This window comes from Mustelus asterias, chromosome 15, assembly GCF_964213995.1.
Source record: "Mustelus asterias chromosome 15, sMusAst1.hap1.1, whole genome shotgun sequence".
Taxonomy (NCBI): domain Eukaryota; kingdom Metazoa; phylum Chordata; class Chondrichthyes; order Carcharhiniformes; family Triakidae; genus Mustelus; species Mustelus asterias.
In genome coordinates this window covers 68,817,066-68,838,387 of record NC_135815.1, presented here as the reverse complement: position 1 = coordinate 68,838,387, position 21,322 = coordinate 68,817,066, and the positions used below count along the sequence as shown (strand labels likewise).

The following is a 21,322-nucleotide window of genomic DNA, read 5'->3' as shown; positions in this document are numbered from 1 at the left end:
ATCCAATCAACACTTCAGAGCCAAGTCAATCCCTCACTAACCAAGTTTTCTCAAAAGAGCCTCCAATCCTATTCTCAACAAACAGACAGACAAGATTTGGGTTAATTATACCATCAGCAGCTGTACAGACTGTTGCCTCTTTCCCAAATCTAGGTGATCAGCAGCTAATCACTCTGCTCTGTTTTCACTGATTGCCGCATCAGACCAGCTCAATTGCTTTCAGATAGACAGCCTGTGGGGATGTAGCTTCAAACCCACCACAGCAGGTTAAATATACCTAATTAACAAGTCTGGAATTGAAAGTTCATCTCAGTAATGATGGCCATGAAACTATCATTATTGTTGTAAAGATCGTCTAGTTCAGAATATCCTTTAGGAAAGGAAATCTATTCTTACCTGGTTTGGCCTACATATGACTCCAGACCTCCAGCAGTATAGTTCATTCTGAATTCCCTCTCAAATAACCTAGCAAGCCATTCAGTTGTGATAATTAAGGATGCTGATCTTGGGCAATGAAATCCACATTCCATGAAAGAATTTCTTTAAAACTGCAGAACCAATTGTTGCCAAAATTGGCTGGTTTGGATTTGTCCTGCTTTTTACATATAGGACATACCTGGACAATAGAACATAGAACATAGAAAGCCACAGCACAAACAGGCCCTTCGGCCCACAAGTTGCGCCGATCACATCCCCACCTCTAGTCCTATCTATAGCCCTCAATCCCATTAAATCCCATGTACTCATCCAGAAGTCTCTTAAAAGACCCCAACGAGTTTGCCTCCACCACCACCGACGTCAGCCGATTCCACTCACCCACCACCCTCTGAGTGAAAAACTTACCCCTGACAATCTTCCACATTGCTGGGTAAATGCCAGTATTATAGCTGTACTGGAACAGTTTGGCTAGGGAAACGGCAAGTTCTGGAACACAGATCTTCAGTACTATTGTCAGAATATTGTCAGGTCTCATTGCCTTTGCAGTAACCAGTGCCTGCGGCTGTTTCTTGAAATCACAAGGGATGAATTGACTTGACTGAAGGCCAGTAGTTGTGGTGCTGGGAATCTCTGGAGGTGTCTGAGTTGGATCATCAACTTGGCACTTCTGGCTGAAGATTGTAGCAAATGTTTCAGTCTTCTTGTTTGTACTGATGTGCTGAGCTCCTCCAACACTGAGGATGGGGATATTTGTGGAGCTTCTTCCTCCAATGAGTTGTTTAATTGTCCACCACCATTCATGGCTGGATATGGCAGGAGTGCAGAGCTTAGATCTGATCCGTTGATTGTGGGATCCCTTAGCTCTGCCTATCACTTGCTGCTTATGCTGTTTATCGTGCAAGTATCTTCCCCAAGTGTGATTTTTAGATATGATTTATCTACTCCTGACGTGCCGTCCTGCTGGGTTGATCCCCTCTCTACTTGCCTGGATGAGTGCAGCTCCAACAACACTCAAGAAGCTCGACACCATCCAAGATAAAGCTGCCTGCATAATTAGCACCCTATCCACAAATATTCACTCCCACCACTGCTGAAGCACAGTGGCAGCAATGTGTACCATCTACAAGGTGCACTACAAGAACTCACCAAAGCTTCTAAGGCAGCACTTTCCAAACCTACACCCACTACCATCTAGAAGGACAAGGGTAACAGACGCATGGAAACACCACCACCTGAAAGTTCCCCTCCAAGCCACTAACCATCCTGACTTGGAAATATATTGCTGTTCCTTCACTGTCAGTGGGTCAAAATCCTGGAAATCCCTCCCTGACAGTACTGTGGGTGTACCTCCACCACATAGACTGCAGCAGTTCAAGAAGGTAACTCATATGCTCAGGGACAATTAGGGATGGGCAATAAAGTCTGGCCTAGTCAGCGATGATGTGGAGATGCCGGCGTTGGACTGGGGTAAACACAGTAAGAAGTTTAACAACACCAGGTTAAAGTCCAACAGGTTTATTTGGTAGCAAAAGCCACACAAGCTTTCGGAGCTGCAAGCCCCTTCTTCAGGTGAGTGGGAATTCTGTTCACAAACAGGGCATATAAAGACACAGACTCAATTTACATGAATAATGGTTGGAATGCGAATACTTACAACTAATCAAGTCTTTAAGAAACAAAACAATGTGAGTGGAGAGAGCATCAAGACAGGCTAAAAAGATGTGTATTGTCTCCAGACAAGACAGCCAGTGAAACTCTGTGGGGGTTACAGATAGTGTGACATAAACCCAATATCCCGGTTGAGGCCGTCCTCGTGTGTGCGGAACTTGGCTATCAGTTTCTGCTCAGCGACTCTGCGCCGTCGTGTGTCGCGAAGGCCGCCTTGGAGAACGCTTACCCGAATATCAGAGGCCGAATGCCTGGTGTTGTTAAACTTCTTACTAGTCAGCGATGCCATAAAAGAATGAGAAAAATAAAAAAAAGCAAACAATGCAACGGCAACTCACTGCTAATGATGGAGGAAATCAAACTCACCAGGTGCTCAGTCTGTGCGCTATCGTGAATGTGAACATTCTAATTTTGCCCTGGCGAAGAACTTAACTCCAATAGGTAGTCTTTTAATGACCAATCATAACATGCTAATGTAGACAAAATGACTTCCCAACATTGTTCATTGGTAGGCTTGACCTGCCTATAAAGGCTCAGGAACATCATTGCTGAAGTTCAGCCTGCCATCCCCTTTCCATCTACCTCCCCACAGTTGGGAAGATTGCACCCTATATGTCATTCTGGCCAGGATCACTATGGTGACACCATACCCAAGCTATTTTACTTCCTTTGCATTTTGCTCTGTTTGTGATTGACTTTAAAATTAAGATAGAATTGAAACAGATTTCGCCCTCTATCTCCATTTGCATTGACTGTTTAACATGAACAGATTGAGCAATATAATCATAAAGAAAATTAGAATCAGACTGAATTGAGTTCCATAGGCTAATCAGTTTTAATGCCCTGTATGGTTTTGTCCTTGTTTTAACTTTATAACTCGATCGCTGTTGTGTTCTTTAGGCTCTGGGGAATCATGAATTTGACAATGGTGTGGAAGGTCTCCTGGGCCCCTTTCTTCAGAACGTTTCCTTCCCAGTGCTGAGTGCAAATATCAAAGCAGACCAAAGCTTATCCCAAAATCTCACCGGCTATTATCATCCTTATAAGATCCTACAAGTCAATGGATTTGTGTGGTTGGATACATCACCAAAGAAACACCAATACTTTCAAGTCCAGGTAGGTACTGATTGAAACTGAGTTTCACTGTCTACTGGAGCTTTGAAATGGGCAACAATTAATTTTTTATTGATATATTCTAGGCCCACATCTAATCTTCAAGGATGAGATTGAAGCTGTGCAACGTGAAGTTAACAAACTCACAACTCTGGGGGTTAACAAGATTATCGCCCTGGGTCATGCAGGATTCAAGGTGGACAAAGAAATTGCAAAGAAAGGGGGTGCAATCTTACCAAAAAATTTCTAAGTGCTGATTGAGCATGAAGACGGAAAGGAATCGTGCCCACTTTTTGGGCAAGCTCCCAGACGCAATCATATGGCACTTAAAAAAAGGCAAAGTGTGATTCTCGCCAGCAGGAGGAGTGAGTGGAGCCTATTCACGCCATGAAACTGGCAGCTGAGCTGTACGGGCGCCATTGCACAGGCACCCTGATCTCCCAGTGCACTGTGTACACTGTATGGTGCAAAGCCAATTTCGGCAGCAAATCAGTGGCGAAAACTTCACGAGAAGCGAAAACCCGAGCATGAACCCAATATTTCACCTCTCTCTTGATCTTACTGGCTCTTACTCAAAAAGGTGCTGAGGCTAGGTCAATTGAAAATGTCAAAACTAAGATAGATAGATTTTTGCTTATGGAACCGTGGGAGGAAAATAGAGTTGAGATACTGATTAATCATGATCTAATCGAATGGTGCAACATGCCTGAGTGACTAAACGATCCTTTGTTCCTATGTAATAGTCTCCAAACCAACATAAGAAAGTTACACAGGTGGACTTTCTGTTTGATGGTATGTTCTCTCCCCATGTGGAGTGGGTGACTGGGACCAAACCTTCCCAAATTGATAGAGCTTAGTCTAGTCCAAAGCCTAAGACCTAGGGATTGTATGTGCAAGGCTAGCTAAAGTTTAAAATTAGGTAACACCCAGCTCACAGTGATGTGCCTCCTGCCACATGTGGGCCAAATAGCATCAGTAGTTCCCTAGTCTTGACCTGGTTCAGACATCAGATTATCAAGGCTGACATAGTTCATAGAACAGAATCATAGTATCCATACAGTGTAGAAGACACCTTTCAGCCCAATGGGTCTACACCAACTCTCTGACAGAGTATCTTATGCAGGCCCTCTGCCCCACCCAATCCCTGTAACCTCACACATTTCCAATGGTTAATCCACCTGACCCACATATCTTTGGACACTAAGAGGCAATTTAGCATGGCCAATCCACCACCCGCACATCTTTGGACTGCGGGAGGAAACCGGAGCACCCAGACAAAACCCACACAGACATGGGGAGAACGTGCAAACTCCACAAAACAGAGGCTAGAATTGAACCGGGTCCCTGGAGGGGCAGCAATGTTAACCATTGTGCCACCGGGCCACCCATGTTCATTTTTGTCAGGCATGCCACCTTGGAGTGAACTGATTCCCAAAGAATCAGAGGTTAAAGCAGGTACAGAAAAAAATATAAAGAGAGGAAAGAAAGGTTGGAATAAGAGACAAGGGAAAAGTGGGGGAAAAAATGTGAAATTTCAATAACCGCTAACAGTACTTTACTGCATGCATACAACTCATATGTATCTCTTCATTTCTCCAGCCCATTATTAATGGTGAGCATCATTCGCTTGTTGTTTTCCAAAAATGTTTGACCCGTGGACCCCTTTATCAAGAAAATGTTACATGTTGATAATTTGAATCTGATTATAATTTGATCTCAATGGAGCCTTTATTTGGGAAAAAGCAAGGGTGGATGTACCGTCTGGAGGAATCCAGAAAAGTATCCAGGACTCTGCAGATAAGTGCTTCAGGTGCATCCCCCTCACCTTGAACCTGTGCCCCCATGTAATTGACACTTCCAACCTTGGAAAAAACCTCTGACTATCCACCTTGTCTATGCTCTCATGATTTTGTAGATCTCTATCAGGTCTCCCCTCAGCCTCCGTCTTTCCAGTGAAAACAATTCTAGTTTATGCAACCTCTTCTCATAGCCAACACCCTCGAGACCAGACAACCTCCTGGTGAACCTTCTTTGCATTCCCTCTCCAAAGCTTCCACATCCTTCCAGAACTGCACACAATACTCCAAAAGCAGCCTAACCAAGATTTTATATAGCTGCAACATGACTTTCCAACTCTTGTATTCAATGCCCCGGCTGATGGCCAGATGCCTCTTAATCACCATGGCCTGTGTTGCCAATTTTAGGGAATTGTGGACCTGCATGCCCAGATCCCTCTGTATGTTAATGTTTCTAAGGGTTCTTCCATTTACAGTACAATTCACACTTAAATTTGATCCTCCAAATTGTATCACCTCGCATTTGTCCAGTTAAACTCTATCTGCCATTTCTGTGTCCAAGTTTCCAATCTATCTATATCCTGTTGTATCCTGACAATCCCCGGTACTATCAGCAACTCCATCAATCTTCATGTTATCCATTAACTTACGAATCAGACCACCTACATTTTCCTCCATTTATATATACGATACACTACAAGCAACAGAGGTCCAGCACAGCTTCCTGTGGAACACCACTAGCTACAGATTTCCATTTTGAAAAACACCCTTCCACTGCTACTCTCTGTCTTCTATAACCAAGCCCGTTCTGTATCCATCTAGCCAGCCCACTTCAAATCCCATGTGATTTCAATTTTTGTACCAGTCTGCCATGTGGGACTTTGTCAAATGCCTTACTAAAGTCCATATGAACTACATCCACAGCCCTTCTCTCAATTATATTTGTCAAGTCTTTAAAAAACTCAATCAAGTTGGTGAGACATGACCTTCCCCGTACAAAGATGTGCGGGTTAGGTTGATTGGCCAGGTTAAAAATTGCCCCTTAGAGTCCTGAGATGCGTAGGTTAGAGGGATTAGCGGGTAAATATGTGGGGATAGGGCCTGGGTGGGATTGTGGTCGGTGCAGACTCGATGGGCCGAATGGCCTCCTTCTGCACTGTAGGGTTTCTATGATTTCTATGGTTTCTATGAAAACCATGCTGCCTGTCACTAACTAATCCATTTTCTTCCAAATGGATATATTGTGTCCCTCAGTATCTTCTCCTAAGAACTTCCCCACCACTGACATCAGGCTCACCAGCCTGTAATTTACTGGATTATCCCTGTTTCCTTTCTTAAACAAGGGAACAACTTTGGCTATTCTCCAGTCCTCTGGAACCTTGCCTGTGGTCAAAGAGGATGTGAAGATACCTGTTAAAGCCCCAGCTATTTCTGCACTTGCCTCCCACAGTAACCTGGGAAAGATCCCATCCAACCCCGGGGACTCCCACGGTGGCAGAGGAGGAGGCCTGCTTTAGACCATGGAGGTTGGCTGAAAGCAGCAGAGCCTGAGTGACAGACCTCTGCTGCTCCCAGAGCAGAGGGACCTGCACTTGCGCAATGATACCCCCTGCTGCTCTCAGCCAGTGTTCGGGTGATTTAAGCCCCGCCCCCTCCCCCTCCCAGAGGAAACCCACGCAGACACGAAGAGAATGTGCAAACTCCACACAGACAGTGTCCCAAGCCGGGAATTGAACCCAGGTCCCTGGAGCTGTGAAGCAGCAGTGCTAACCACTGTGCTACCGTGCCACTGGCGGGAAGAGAAAATGGCAGGCCAATTTGGAGCAACAGGACCGTTCAATGAAGAAACAGAAAGCTGGACATTGTATACAGAGAATTTTCATTCATATTTAAAAACCAATCAGGTGGATGAAGACCTCAAGGTAGCGATCTTTCTTAGCACCATGGGGAGTAAGATGTTCGCTATGTTAAGAAGTCTGATGCAACCAGAAAAGCTCATGGAGAAAGCCTTTGGGGAATTGTGCAAGGTGTTAGGAAACCATTTTGCACCCAAGCCGCCAATAATAGCAGAACGTTTTCAGTTTTATGAAAGGGTACAGTTGGAAGGCGAGTCCATCGCTCAATTTCTGGCCATTTAAAAAATATTGACAGAGCACTGTGAAATTGGCAGGTTCCTTCAAAGAACAAAGAACAATACAGCACAGGAACAGGCCCTTCGGCCCTCCAAGCCTGCGCTGCTCATGTGCCCAACTAGACCATTTGTTTGTATCCCTCTATTCCCAGTCTGTTCATGTGGCTATCGAGATAAGTCTTAAACGATCCCAGCGTGTCCGCCTCAATCACCTTGCTTGGCAGTGCATTCCAGGCCCCCACCACCCTCTGTGTAAAATACGTTCCCCTGACATCTGTGTTGAACCTTGCCCCCCTCAACTTGAACTTGTGACCCCTTGTGTTCGTCACCTCCGACCTGGGAAAAGGCTTCCCACTGTTCACCCTATCTATGCCCTTCATAATTTTATACACCTCTATTAGGTCGCCCCTCATCCTCTTGGATGAAAGAAGGGTAGGACAGACAGCTTAGTATTCCAGGATTTAGATTTTTCAGGTGAGATAGAGAGGGTGACAAAAGAGCTGGGGGTGTTGCTTTACTGATTAGGGAGAATGTCACAGCTCTACAGGAGGAAGTTGCCTCCTCCCATTTTCTGTCTATATCATTGGTGCCTATATGCACCACAACAGCTGGCTGCTCACCTTCCCCCTCCAGAATGCCCCACAGCTGCTCTGAAACATCCTTGACCCTTGCACCAGGGAGGCAATTTACCATCCTGGAGTTTCGTTCGCATCCACAGAAACGCCTGCCTGTTCCCCTTATAATTGAATCCCCTATCACTATAGCTCTGCCACTCCTTTTCCTGCCCTCCTTTGTAGCAGAGCTAGTCATGGTGCCATGAACCATGAACCTGGCTGCTGCTGCCTTCCCCTGGTAAGCCATCTCCCCCAACAGTATCCAAAATGGTATATCTGTTTTGGACGGAGATGACCACAGGGGACTCCCTGCACTGCCTTACTACTCTTCCACTGTCTGGTGGTCATCCATTCCCTAGCTCCCTCAGTAATTTTTATCTGAGGTGTGACCAAATCATTGAACGTGCTATCCACGACTTCCTCAGCATCGTGGATGCTCCAAAGTTATTCCATCGCAGTTCCAGCGCCATCAAGTGGTCTAATAGGAGCTGCAGTTGGACATACTTCTTGCATGTGAAGGAGCCAGTGACACTGGAAAGGGTCCCTGAATTCCCATATCGCACAGGAGGAGCATGACACGGGTTCAGGATCTTCTGCCATGACTTAACCCTTAAGTTAACTTACAACAACAACTCCAATGCCAAGAGAAAAGAAAGAGAAAAAAGAAAAGAAAAACTACTTACCATCACTACCTGCTGGCTGTGACTTCACGGTTCGATTTATTCCTACCTCTCACTTGCCCTTGAGTCTCCCTCGCAGGTCTGCTTCCCACTCTTCCCAAAAATGAGCACTTCTTTCCCTCAGCACCAAATTCCCACTCAGCTCCAAATTTCCAATACCCTCACTCTGGCTGAATCTCACTCCAGCTACAGTCTCCCTCCCACCAGCATAGCTTCTACTCACTGGTGTGCACAAGATCACAACTAGGGGACAGTTGTCCCACAACTGAGGGCCATGACTTTAGTTGCCCAGGACCCAAGCTCTGAAACTCCCTCCCTTTACCTACCCACCTCACTTTCCCCCCTTTGAGGCTTATTAGAACCCAATTCTTTGATCAAGCTTCTGGTCAGCTCTTTATGGCTTGGTGTCACACTTTGTCTTACATTGTGTGAAGCACCTCAGAACATTTCATTATGGAAAAGATGCTACATAAATACAAGTTGTTGTTGTTGTTGAATCTCACTAACCAGGAATTGTTTGTGACAGTCTGCATGCATCTGAGCAATGTTTGGAATGAATGTCTGACAGAACTACAATGTGTCAGATAACTGAGCTAACAGAACCTACATTGCTCTTCTCTCTTTATCTGCAATAATTTCAGATCTATGAAAATATCCGAAAGCCAGATACAAAGTCTTGGACCCATGTATCCATTTGTTTGACGCAAGGGGGTGGAATCTGAGCACCCATTGATGAACTCAGTGACAATGGTTTGTGGATCATCTATTATTTTCACAAATACCGTAGAGGGGCCATTGTGTCCAGCTGTTTACAGACTTTGTTCCTTTCAAATGACCAGATGAAGAATGTTGGAGTTTTAAAATCTATAACTACAGCTAGGGCTCCAGTACACCAGCTGGTATCGCAGTCCAAAGCACTGGCTGCAGTTTCACATAAACAGATGTGTGTCCAGATTCAATTACAAGTAATTAACATATACCAATCAGAGATGTACATTTGTATAGAAGTTATCTATATCCACTCAAAATTAACAATTGGGATTACAGACAAATAACATAAGAGTTTACTTGTCCAGTTACATCTTGTACACGTCTACCTCATTAGAATATCACCAGGCCATATTTCTTTCTACACAATTATCAGTTATCTTTCCAACCAGTGGCACATCAACCCCTCATGTCCTCCCCATCCAACTGTCTCTTGTTAGAACAGACACTGACAACTCCAGTTGTGCATAATTCAATGGAGGTGATGTGTGTGTGCTGTGTGACTGTGAATGTTATGGTCCTAGATGCTTATCGGATCTACTTTAATCAAGACCCGTGGTTTTCTCACAGTTGTTCTGTGTGACTGAGTTTAACATCTTGCAGCTTATGTGATTTTTAAACTTGTGATTATTAACCCTTTCAAATACTTTGAGCACTTCTGACCATGAATGAACCTGATGAAGCTTTCATTAAAACATATGTCCACTGGAATAGCCCAAATTCAGCAAATTTAGTGAACTGAAAACATAAAAGAAAGTTTTGTCTAAAACAAGAATATCCATGAGCTTTATTAAGATTTAGAAGTTGTTCGGCATTTAAAAAGAAGAATGCCTCTCAGAGGCAGCAGTAACAATGAAGAGTGGGAAATGAGGATATGGCTGAGTCTTTAAATAAGTTTTTTGTGGGAAATGAGGATATGGCTGAGTCTTTAAATAAGTTTTGTGTGTCGGTCTTCACGGTGGAGGACACAAATAGTTTGCCAAATATTAACGATAGAGGGTTGGCAGCAGGAGAAATACTCAATACAATTAATGTTACCAGAGAGGCAGTGCTGGGTAGACTAATGGGACTGAAGGTGGACAAGTCCCCGGGTCCGGATGGAATGCATCCCAGGGTATTGAAAGAAATGTCAGAGGTAATAGTGGATGCGTTAGTGATTATTTATCAAAACTCGTTGCATTCTGGGGTAGTGCCGGTTGATTGGAAAACAGCTAATGTTACGCTGCTGTTTAAAAAAGGAAGGAGACAAAAGGCGGGTAACTATAGGCCGGTCAACTTAACGTCTGTAGTAGGGAAAATGCTGGAATCCATTATTAAAGAGGAGATAGCAGGGCATCTGGATAGAAATGGTTCGATCAATCAGACGCAGCATGGATTCATGAGGGGAAAGTCGTGCTTGACAAACATGTTGGATTTTTATGAAGATGTGACTAGGGCGGTTGATGGAGGAGAACCGGTGGATGCGGTGTTTTTGGATTTCCAAAAGGCGTTTGATAAGGTGCCCCATAAAAGGCTGCTGAAGAAGATTAGGGCACACGGAGTTGGGGGTAGTGTGTTAAAGTGGATTGGGGACTGGCTATCTGACAGGAAGCAAAGAGTCGGAATAAATGGGTGTTTTTCCGGTTGGAGGAAGGTAACTAGTGGCGTGCCGCAGGGATCGGTACTCGGGCCTCAACTATTTACCATTTATATAGATGATCTGGAAGAGGGGACGGAGTGTAGGGTAACGAAGTTTGCAGACGACACAAAGATAAGTGGAAAAGTGAATCGTGTGGAGGACGGAGAAGATCTGCAGAGAGATTTGGACAGGCTGAGTGAGTGGGCGAGGATATGGCAAATGGAGTATAACATTGAGAAATGCGAGGTTATACACTTTGGAGGAAATAATAACAAATGGGATTACTATCTCAATGGAAACAAATTAAAACATGCTACCGTGCAAAGGGACCTGGGGGTCCTTGTGCATGAGACGCAAAAGCCCAGTCTGCAGGTACAACAGGTGATCAAGAAGGCAAATGGGATGTTGGCCTATATCGCGAGGGGGATAGAATATAAAAGCAGGGATGTCTTGATGCACCTGGACAGGGCATTGGTGAGGCCGCAGCTGGAATACTGTGTGCAGTATTGGTCCCCTTATATGAGGAAGGATATATTGGCATTGGAGGGAGTGCAGAGAAGGTTCACCAGGTTGATACCGGAGATGAGGGGTTTGGATTATGAGGAGAGGCTGAGGAGATTGGGTTTGTACTCGTTGGAGTTTAGAAGGATGAGGGGGGATCTTATGGAGACTTATAAGATAATGCGGGGGCTGGATAGGGTGGAGGCGGAGAGATTCTTTCCACTTAGTAAGGAAGTTAAAACTAGAGGACACAGCCTCAAAATAAAGGGGGGTCGGTTTAAGACAGAGTTGAGGAGGAACTTCTTCTCCCAGAGGGTGGTGAATCTCTGGAATTCTCTGCCCACTGAGGTGGTGGAGGCTACCTCGCTGAATATGTTTAAAGCGCGGATGGATGGATTCCTGATCGGTAAGGGAATTAAGGGTTATGGGGGTCAGGCGGGTAAGTGGTACTGATCCACGTCAGATCAGCCATGATCTTATTGAATGGCGGGGCAGGCTCGAGGGGCTAGATGGCCTACTCCTGCTCCTATTTCTTATGTTCTTATGTTCTTATGAAAGAGTCATCCGGACTCAAAACCTTAACTCTGGGGGAAGGCCCAAAACATGATTTATGCTGGTGGGATTTCCCGCAGCTACTGTCCCTCGCATCCCCCCACCCACCCCATCTGCACCCATTAATGATGTAACAGGAATCCTGTTACTGTCCCACTGCCCCCCTTCTTGTGATGACATATCAATATTTCCACAGTAAGATTGGTTCTACGTTGTCAAAACCATTAGATTTAAATTTAATAGGTTCTTAATATCTAAGTGCCTAATTCAAATGATTGGCTGAATTCAAAAAATGCAGAAGCCTGTTGTCTTAGTAACACTGCTGCTTGTCCTTAGGATACAAATGTTTCAGTTTGGGGCTCTATGTGCACTTTTTAACTCTCTAAGCACAGAAAAAGCACCACCTTTTAAAGGGACCTAGCATTTTACAATTTTACAAACACTAATCTACAATTACTCTACCCACCTGCGTAACATTAGTTCTAGATAAAGGGAATGCAATTAATGGAATTGATATAAATGGGTTGTTAGAGAAGGGGTCTCACAAGAGGATTAGAAAGTTTTGTTACATTAAAGCTAAAAAATGCAAATTGTTAAAAAATTCAAACATAAAGTACAAGAGGAAATGTAGCAACATGGATGGTTGTCTGATACCAAATGAAGGCAAATCTTGCATCGGAAAAATCAAGTTGGCAGTGGGATATCCGAGGACCATTTTATTTCTCTATATGCAGAGATAATTTGAATTAGCACAATCTCAAAACCTGCTGATGACAACAAAATACAGGCTTGGTAAACAGAAATGAGGAAAGCAAAAGCCAGAAGGAAAATATGAAGAGGTTGATAGATTTGTGGCTGATTCCCCTCCTGTGAAGCAGCTGTAAGCTGTTGCTGTGGTGATAGAAAACAAACAGATGGTAGAAGATACTTTTTTGTGGACATTTGTGAGGTAATTGGAAATAAGGGCCAGAATTCTCTGGCTGATCTACGCTGGCGCTGCCGGTGAAACTGGAGAATTTTGCACTCAGCCAAATTTCCACTCACAGCAGTGGGACTGGAGAAGCCCAGCTGAGGGCGAGGTTGAAGGATCCGGGCCAAGAGCACTGTATGGGATAAAGCAGTCCATCAGAAGATGGGGAAGGGAGCAAATGGTTACAGAGAATGATTGGTTTGGACACATTATTCCCTGAAATGAGAATGTGGAAGAATAAACCCTTAAAAAGGCAACAACCAATGTTATTTATGCTGAATTTTATGCTGCCCCCGTGGCGGGTTCTGAGGTGTGGGGTGAGGGGGGGTGGACACGGGGGAGTGTAAAATTGAATGGACGTGATTCCCCGCAGGGACCCACCCACCCAAACCCCAATGCAATTTCACACTTGGACCTCGGGTGAGAATAAAAGCAAATGACTGCAGATGCTGGAATCTGAAACCAAAAGAGAAAATGCTGAAAAATCCCAGCATGTCTGGCAGCGTCTGTAAGGAGAGAAAAGGGCTGACGTTTCGATCCAGACATCCCTTTGTCAAAGCCAAAAGGCATAGAAAGTAGGAGATATTTATACTACAGGGTGAGGGAATGAAAGATGAGTCATACCCACAAAAACTAGGGGAAAGGCTGCTAATGGCAGTCCACAGAGAGAATGAAAGGTGTGAATGGCTAAACGGCAGAGAAGCTGAAATCAGAGGGTCAGCTGTGACAAATGAAGATGTGGGGGGAGGAGGGGGAAATGGGTGAGAGAGAGGTAAAATTGAGAAAAAAGATGGAAAGGGAAAGCAAAGGGGAGAAAACGTAAGGAAAGAGGAGATAAAAAGGGGGGGAAGGAGTGGGGGGGAAGAAAAATGAAGAAAGACAATAAAGAAATAAAAGATAGAGAACAGTTAAAAATTAAATGAAATGAAAACAAAGGGGTCAAGGTGGGGTCGAGCGAATCATCTGAAGTTTGTTGAATTCGATGTTGAGACCGGAAGGTTGTAATGTGCCGAGCCGGAAGGTGAGATGCTGTTCCTCCAGTTTGCGTTGAGCTTCACAGGAACATTGCTGCAGGCCAAGGACAGACATGTGGGCATGGGAGCAGGATTGTGTGTTAAAATGACAAGCAGTGGGGAGGTCAGAGTCCTGATTGCGCACAGACCGAAGGTGCTCAGCAAACATTTGATTTGATTTGATTTATTATTGTCACATGTATTAATATACAGCAAAAAGTATTGTTGCTTGCGCGCTATACAGACAAAGCATACCCTTCACAGAGAAGGAAATGAGAGAGTGCAGAATGTAGTGTTACAGTCATAGCTAGGGTGCAGAGAAAGATCAACTTAATACAAGGTAAGTCCATTCAAAATTCTGATGGCAGCAGGGAAGAAGCTGTTCTTGAGTCAGTTGGTACGTGACCTCAGGCTTCTGTATCTTTTTCCCGATGGAAGAAGGTGTAAATGAGAATCTCCGGGATGCATGGGATCCTTAATTATGCTGGCTGCTTTGCCAATATAGAACATAGAGCACAGAACATAGAACATCACAGCGCAGTACAGGCCCTTCAGCCCTCGATGTTGCGCCGACCAGTGGAACCAATCTAAAGCCCCTCTAACCTACACTATTCCAATATCATCCATATGTTTATCCAATGACCCTTTAAATGCCCTTAATGTTGACGAGTCCACTACTATAGAGGAGACCACATTGGGAGCAGCAAATGCAATAGACCAAATTGAAAGTGGTGCAAGTGAAACGCTGCTTAACCTGGATTGAGTGTTTTGGGCCTTGGATGGTAAGCATGGAAGAGGTAAAGGGGCAGGTGTTACACCTTCTGCGATTGCATGGAAAGATGCCATGGGTGATCGGAGAGATCTTGGGTATAGAGGAGGAGTGGACTAGGTTATCCCGAAGGGAACGGTCTCTACGGAATGCTGACAGAGGGAGTGAAGGGAAGATGTGTTTAGTGGTGGCATCACGCTGGAGTTGGCGAAAATGGCAGAAAATTATGCTTTGCATGCGGAGGCTGGTGAAGTGAAATGTGAGAACAAAGAGGACTCTATCCTTGTTCTGGGAGGGAAGAGTGGGGATGAGGGTCATGGTGCGGGAGCTGGACCACACGCTGTTGAAGGCCCTGTCAACAACTGTCAGTGGGAAGCAACAGTTGAGGAAGAAGGAACACATATTAGAAGCACCACTTTGGAAAGTGGCATCATCGGAACAAATGAGATGGAGATGGAGGTGAAGGAGCTGAGAGAAAGGGATGGAGTCCTACAGGATGTAGGGTGTCCAGATAGCTATAGGAGTCAGTGGGCTTATAATGGATATTTGTAGATAGTCTATTGCCGGAAATGCAGACAGAAAGATCAAGGGAGGGAAGGGAAGTGTCTGAGATGGACCAGGTGAAGGCGATGGAGGGGTGGAAACTGGAAGCGAAGTTGATGAATTTCTCTAGATCTGGACGAGAGCATGAAACGGCATGTGTGGGAGGGGACACGGGTAGGCCTGGAACAAGGAATGTTCCACATACCCCATAAAAAGATAAGCATAGCTAGGACACATGCGGGTATCCATTGCTACACCTTTCATTTGGAGAAAGTGGGATGAGTTAAAGGAGAAGTTGTTGAGAGAGGGAATGAGTTCAGCCAGGTGGAGGAGAGTGGTGGTGGATGGCAATATATTCCAATTCCCAATTCCCTTGGGTGGGAATTCTGCCCCTTTAAATTGTTAAAGCTCTTAAGTGGTCACTTCCTGCCCAGCCTCAAATTTTAGGCTGGCGGATGCAGGTAGGGTAGGAAATTGCCGGAAAAAATATCTCCATCTAAGGCAATTAGTGCAGAAAGGGGAGGTGGGCACCTCAATCTGAAGACCCCCCCAAAATTGGGAATCCTTCTCCTCCTGGACATTGAAACCCTGGGATCCGCTCCCCCCCCCCCCTCCCCCCCGCCCCCCGGCCAACCACTGACGCCGCGATCAGTCACCCAGATCCTAACCCCCCAGTGTATCCCCTACTCACCTACCCCAGGGATCCCTTACTTACCTCACCAATGGTGCCAGGACTTGGTTCCAGGCAGAGTGCTGCAGTACCGCTTCTGGCCACTGCAACGCTGTGCTTGGCTGGTCTGGAGAGCTTTCCGTCAATCTGATTGGCCGACAGCTCTCACAGCCAGGACTTCCACCCAACGGTGGATGGAAGTCCTGTCCACTGTTAATCAATGCTCAACAGAGCGTTAAATGGCAGTGGGAGCTAAAAAGTTGGTGCTAGCGCATTACATGCCAACTCTCGGGATGGGGGGCGCCGATCACTCACTATCCTTAAAATCCTACCCAGAGGGTGGGATTTTACGGCCTCGTTCGGGCGAGATCACAAATTCCTGCCCGAGGTGAATGGAGATTTCCGTTGCTGGACTCTCGCAGCGCCGATTCCGTGGTGGGGTGGGCGGTGGGGGGTGGCGGGGGGGGGGGGGGGGGGGGTGGTGGGCGGTGGGGGGTGGGGGGTGGGGGTGGATGCGAGGTGGTAGAGTTCCAGCCATTGTGTTTCTCAAAAATACAGGTACAGTGTACAAGATTAAAGAAGGAATGATAAATTTGTATAAATGTTGGGTGAGCCACGATTAGCATGTCTCCAGCTACCAGGTAGGGAGCCTCAATATAGAAAAGACATTAATGTCAAAGAAAGAATATAATGTGAGTTCAACAGGTTAATACCCTGGAACCATAGTGTCATAGACAGGAAAACTGCATGCTTTCAAAGAAAACTGGATAAATACTTGAGGGCAAGTTAAATAATAGGTGGATTTGAAATGTAAAACTCTCCAGTTTGGGGGATTAAAAGCTCAATGAAAAAAGCTAGAAGTAACTTAATGTGTTTATCTTTTCTTTTCTACGCACAGGAACAATACTAGCAGAAAATATTTTACCTGTTTTACCATTTGGAAATACTATTGATCTGCTGAAAGTTTACGGTTCCACTTTAAGAGCAGCTTTTGAGCATTCTGTCCACAGATATGGACAGGGAAGAGGGGAGTTCCTGCAGGTGGCTGGTAAGGTCATTCTACATCATTGAACACAAAACTATCTTACAAGACAATTGTAGCTGCAATACAATAGCTAATCTCTGGCAAAAATACACTTCAGCAATCATTCATACCTCTCAGAACACTGTTGATTATTATTTTCGGTCTATCAAGGAGTCATAATTTATAATTATGGAACCACTTTTAACCTACTGAAAACACAACTTTCTCAGAGTAGGGTTGGTAGACATACCACCTTTTAAATGCTTGTATTTGCTCATGGTTACTTTTGTTCATGGGGTACCTGAAGGGCCTTCGTGTTTTAGGACCTTTTTAATCGGAAAAATAGGAGGCTATCTCATAGGACACCTATTGGCATTCTGGGAATAGTTGGAACCTGCAGAAAAGCCGGTTAGAAAGGTAAATTAGTCTTTCGGCAGCACCTTCCAAACCCATGACCACTACCATCTAGAAGGACAAGAGCAGCAGATACCTGGGAACACCCAAACGTTCCGCTCCAAGTCACTCACCATTCAGCAGATCAAGTCATGGAAATATATCGCCGTTCCTTCACTGTCGCTGGGTCAAAATCTTGGAACTCCTTCCCTATACACTGAGTATACCTACAACTCAGGGACTGCAACAGTTCAAGAAGGCTGCTCACCACCACCTTCTCAAGGGCAACTAGGAATAAGTAATAACTGGTGCCTATCCAGTGATGCCCACATCCCGCAAAATTAATTTTAAAAAATACATGGTTAAAGGTCTGGGGGATAGGAAGGTTTCCTTTTCATGGGACACTGGAACCAGAACTGGGACAGAAAGTCACTGTACCATTGGAACAGGTTCCAAACAAACTACTTCAAAGAGGGATTGAAACCACAGACTGTTAATCAGGATTAGACTCTGTCAACACTGTGGTCAGGATTAAGGAGTACTCCAGGCGCATTCAACCGTGAAGGGAAATAAAAATCAACACAGGTGCCTGGAGGATGATAGAAATCCATTGAACTGGCATTTACGAGGCACTACACATTGAAATTGTTACAGATCAAAGTCTTCAAGTGCAACGGAGAGGGTTTCAACACTTTCTGCTTGATGGGGAGCCTCAGCAACTTCAAATCAAAGCTGTGCATACACTGGGGCTGAGTTCACAGGTGGGCAGAATGAAACTCCGCCCCCATCAGTGAAATTAACATCTTTTCTCTGTCAGAGGAGTTCAAAGGTATCCGCTCACACCTGCAGCTTCAGACAGGGAGAAAGGAATCAACAAGGAGAGGTTGGTCTGAATATGGTGACACTCCAATGCTGCCTCCTTTCCAGGGGTCCTGAGAAGAGCAGCCAGAGAACATGACATTTCAGGTGGGAAGTCACATGAAATATTTAAACCAGATCCTATGACGTGTATATCATACACAAATGAAGCATCTTCATCCCACAACAAATAGAAGAATTTTGTTTATCAAAAGCGAATGGAAGGGGAAGGGTTCAAAGGGAAGAGAAGAGTCCAGTTGGAAGGGAATTAAAGCGAACAGGTTCAGGGACATACACATTGGGTGAAATTTTCCTGTTCCGCCCACCACAGGGTTTGTAGCGGGCGGGGGTGGACCATACAAAGGTCTGTTGACCTCGCGCGGGAATTTCTGGCCTTTGGGTGAGCACGGCCAGGAAATCCCACCCATAAGGTGCCAAATGTGATTGCCTACGATGTTAATTCTCTCCTTGCTGCCAAGTCTGACATGATTCTTTTTCTTAGGCGTCCATGTGGAATTTGACCTGAGTAAAAAGCAGGGTCACAGGGTGGTCAGACTGGATGTTCTCTGCTCAGACTGCCGAGTGCCACATTATGAGCCACTCAAAGACTCCAAAGTTTACAAAATCATTGTCAACTCTTATCTTGCTGGAGGTGGAGATGGATTCACCATGTTGAAAGATAAAAACCTGAAACATGATACTGGTATGTACACATTTTCAACTGATGTTCAAATCAGCAGCCATTTATTACCAACCTATAATAATACGCAGTTTCTATCTGTCCACACTGTCCTGATTAGTCAATGGGTTGATTTGCTGGGCAGGGCACATGAGCCATGAGGCCAAATGAAACATTAGATGAACATCGGCTTCCAGTGCTTGCTGGTGATCGTGAATTTGAGGGAAGTTGGTGGTGGAGGGATAAAAAAAGAGCGGAAGGTGAGGGGAGCCCAACAAAAAAGTTCCTGTGGCTGGAGGAGGATGATGGCATGGGAGGGGGCAGGAAATGGCATCGAGGAGAATGGCATGTGAGGAGAGAAATGGCATTGTGGGGGAACAATATTGGGGGTAAACAACTTGGCAGAGGGTTGAGGCATGGGAGGTACATGATGGGTAGGATTGAATAGGAGGAAGGGGTGGGTTAGACATGGGCATGAAGTGAGAGAGAGGAGAGCAATGGGTATGGCCTGGAATGGATGGCATGGGACAGATGGACTGGCACAAGGATGGAAATTTAAGGAAGTACAATTGCAATAAAGATACTAATTTCACTGTAAATGTTTTGTGGATCTCTGCTAGTATATATATAAAATGTTACTTTAATAAGTATTATTTTGCTGTTGCAGGTGACACTGATCATTCAGTTGTTTCAGACTACATCAGACAAATGCAACGGGTTTATCCTGCAGTTGATGGAAGAATATTATTCATTGGAAACAGTGGCACACGGTCATACATTAATCTGAAAATGGGATTGCTTTTTCTCTCACTTTTTGCATGCTCCTTCCATTTATGATGATTGTGACAAGTTAATACGTTCAGTGAATTCGCGGTTTGCTGTCTTAATGAAATCTTGTTCTGTAATTTGCATATTCCCAGAGAAGTTAATCGTATTTTCCATTTAACACAGTGTTGGGATGACCCCCAGTCTAGCTGCTCATTGAGGAGGCACATAGGTTTCGAGATAATGGAGTGGAGCTGCACAGAGCAAACAACAAATGCACTGAGAAAGACTTCCATTTCCTTTGTAAATTCCCCGCAACCCATCGTGGACATGTAGATGTCCACAACATTGGTGTGACCACCGCGCACCCCCCCCACCCGCCCCCCGACACAAGCATCACTTCCCCCCCACCCCACGCACCTACACACAAGAATCAAACCCCCTATCCTCACAAGAATTGGACCACATATAAGAGGAACCCCTCCAGTGGGGCTTCCCAAGGGCCTGTCCTGGCACTGCCATGTAGGCACTGCCAGGGACAATGCCCGGTTGTCAGAGGGCACTACCCTGGCATGTTCCTCTCCTCCAAGGGCTATACTTACCTTGAAGCCTCCGGCAGTTTCTCTTCAACTGTTTCAAGCTTTTAAGAACCTGTTGTAAACCTCGCTGATGTGACATCACATCAGCAAAGCATGAATATTCAGTGAGGGCGAGCATATTGCGGGGAGCCCTTTCATGACATATAATTTTATTGAAATTTATTGAAATGAAGTTCCTGTCCAGGAAGGCTGTTAAGTCACAGGGAGGGGCGTGTAAAATTGGGAAACAAAGTCTCGCTGGCGAGAATCCCATTTCCCAATCCTCTCGAGATCTTGTCCCTCCTAAAGCAGGCTCAAAATCACCCCCAGTATACGGAAATCATACTTGGCATAATATAGTAAGGGTTTTTAAGTTAATTTTAAAATAATTTTATGATGAAGGGATTGATCTTCCAAGGCTTTGCTCACACTGAATGGAAACATACACTATTATGTCATTGCTGAAAAATGACAATAAAATCTAATTGATCAATGACTTGGTTTTTTTCATCTACTGGAGAGTGAATAAAGATATTTAGTTGTTTACTTTGTGTAATTGCTTTTCTTCAGATTTTACTCTTGCAAAATAATTTTTTAACTATGCAAAATTATGTATGAAGGAGCACTTACGTGTTTGAGTATGGAAGTGTAGGAAATTTGGACACATGCCAGGTTAAAATCCAGCCCTTTATTAATTGGAAAAGAATCTCTTTCTGATGGCTGATTCTGGGCAATCTAAATCCAATTCTAAATGGGCGACAGCCTATAGAACAGTCTGTGGTCAATGATTTACCAATAATGTGGATCATTTATCGCTGTAAGATAACTATAAGCGCTCATGGACTCTGCGCTAGGGTTGCCAATGCTCTAAGACTGGAGATTGGAGAGAAAGAGCTAGTTAACTGCCCGTCAAAATTCATCCATTCAGTTCCCTTTCCATTCAGTACAGAAAGGGTCAGATGAGGGTCAGATGAGCAATGGTAGGAGCGTAGGGAATGGGATTGTTGGAGGCAGAAGGGGAATGGGATGACCGATCAGATAATGTCCTGCAGACATGCATCATTCGTCCTGAATTTGCCCTGTTCCACTGACAGGACAGACCCTCCAAAGTGGGGACAGTACGTTATGTAGTCTGAGGGGAATGGTCCTGGGAGTCCTCAACCATAAAGTCTCATGAAATG

General features: G+C 44.9%; 1 pseudogene across 1 annotated transcript in view; it reads left to right on the top strand.

Moving 5' to 3' along the window:
- Positions 1-19,635, top strand: part of LOC144504732 (5'-nucleotidase-like) — a 36,519-nt pseudogene extending 16,884 nt beyond the window's left edge. Inside the window, exons 2-7 of the transcript XR_013499694.1 lie at positions 3,007-3,222; positions 3,306-3,415; positions 9,082-9,190; positions 16,743-16,892; positions 18,622-18,822; positions 19,466-19,635. The product of XR_013499694.1 is annotated as a 5'-nucleotidase-like (transcript). The remainder of the gene's footprint in view (positions 1-3,006; positions 3,223-3,305; positions 3,416-9,081; positions 9,191-16,742; positions 16,893-18,621; positions 18,823-19,465) is intronic.
- Positions 19,636-21,322: the final 1,687 nt, after the last annotated feature.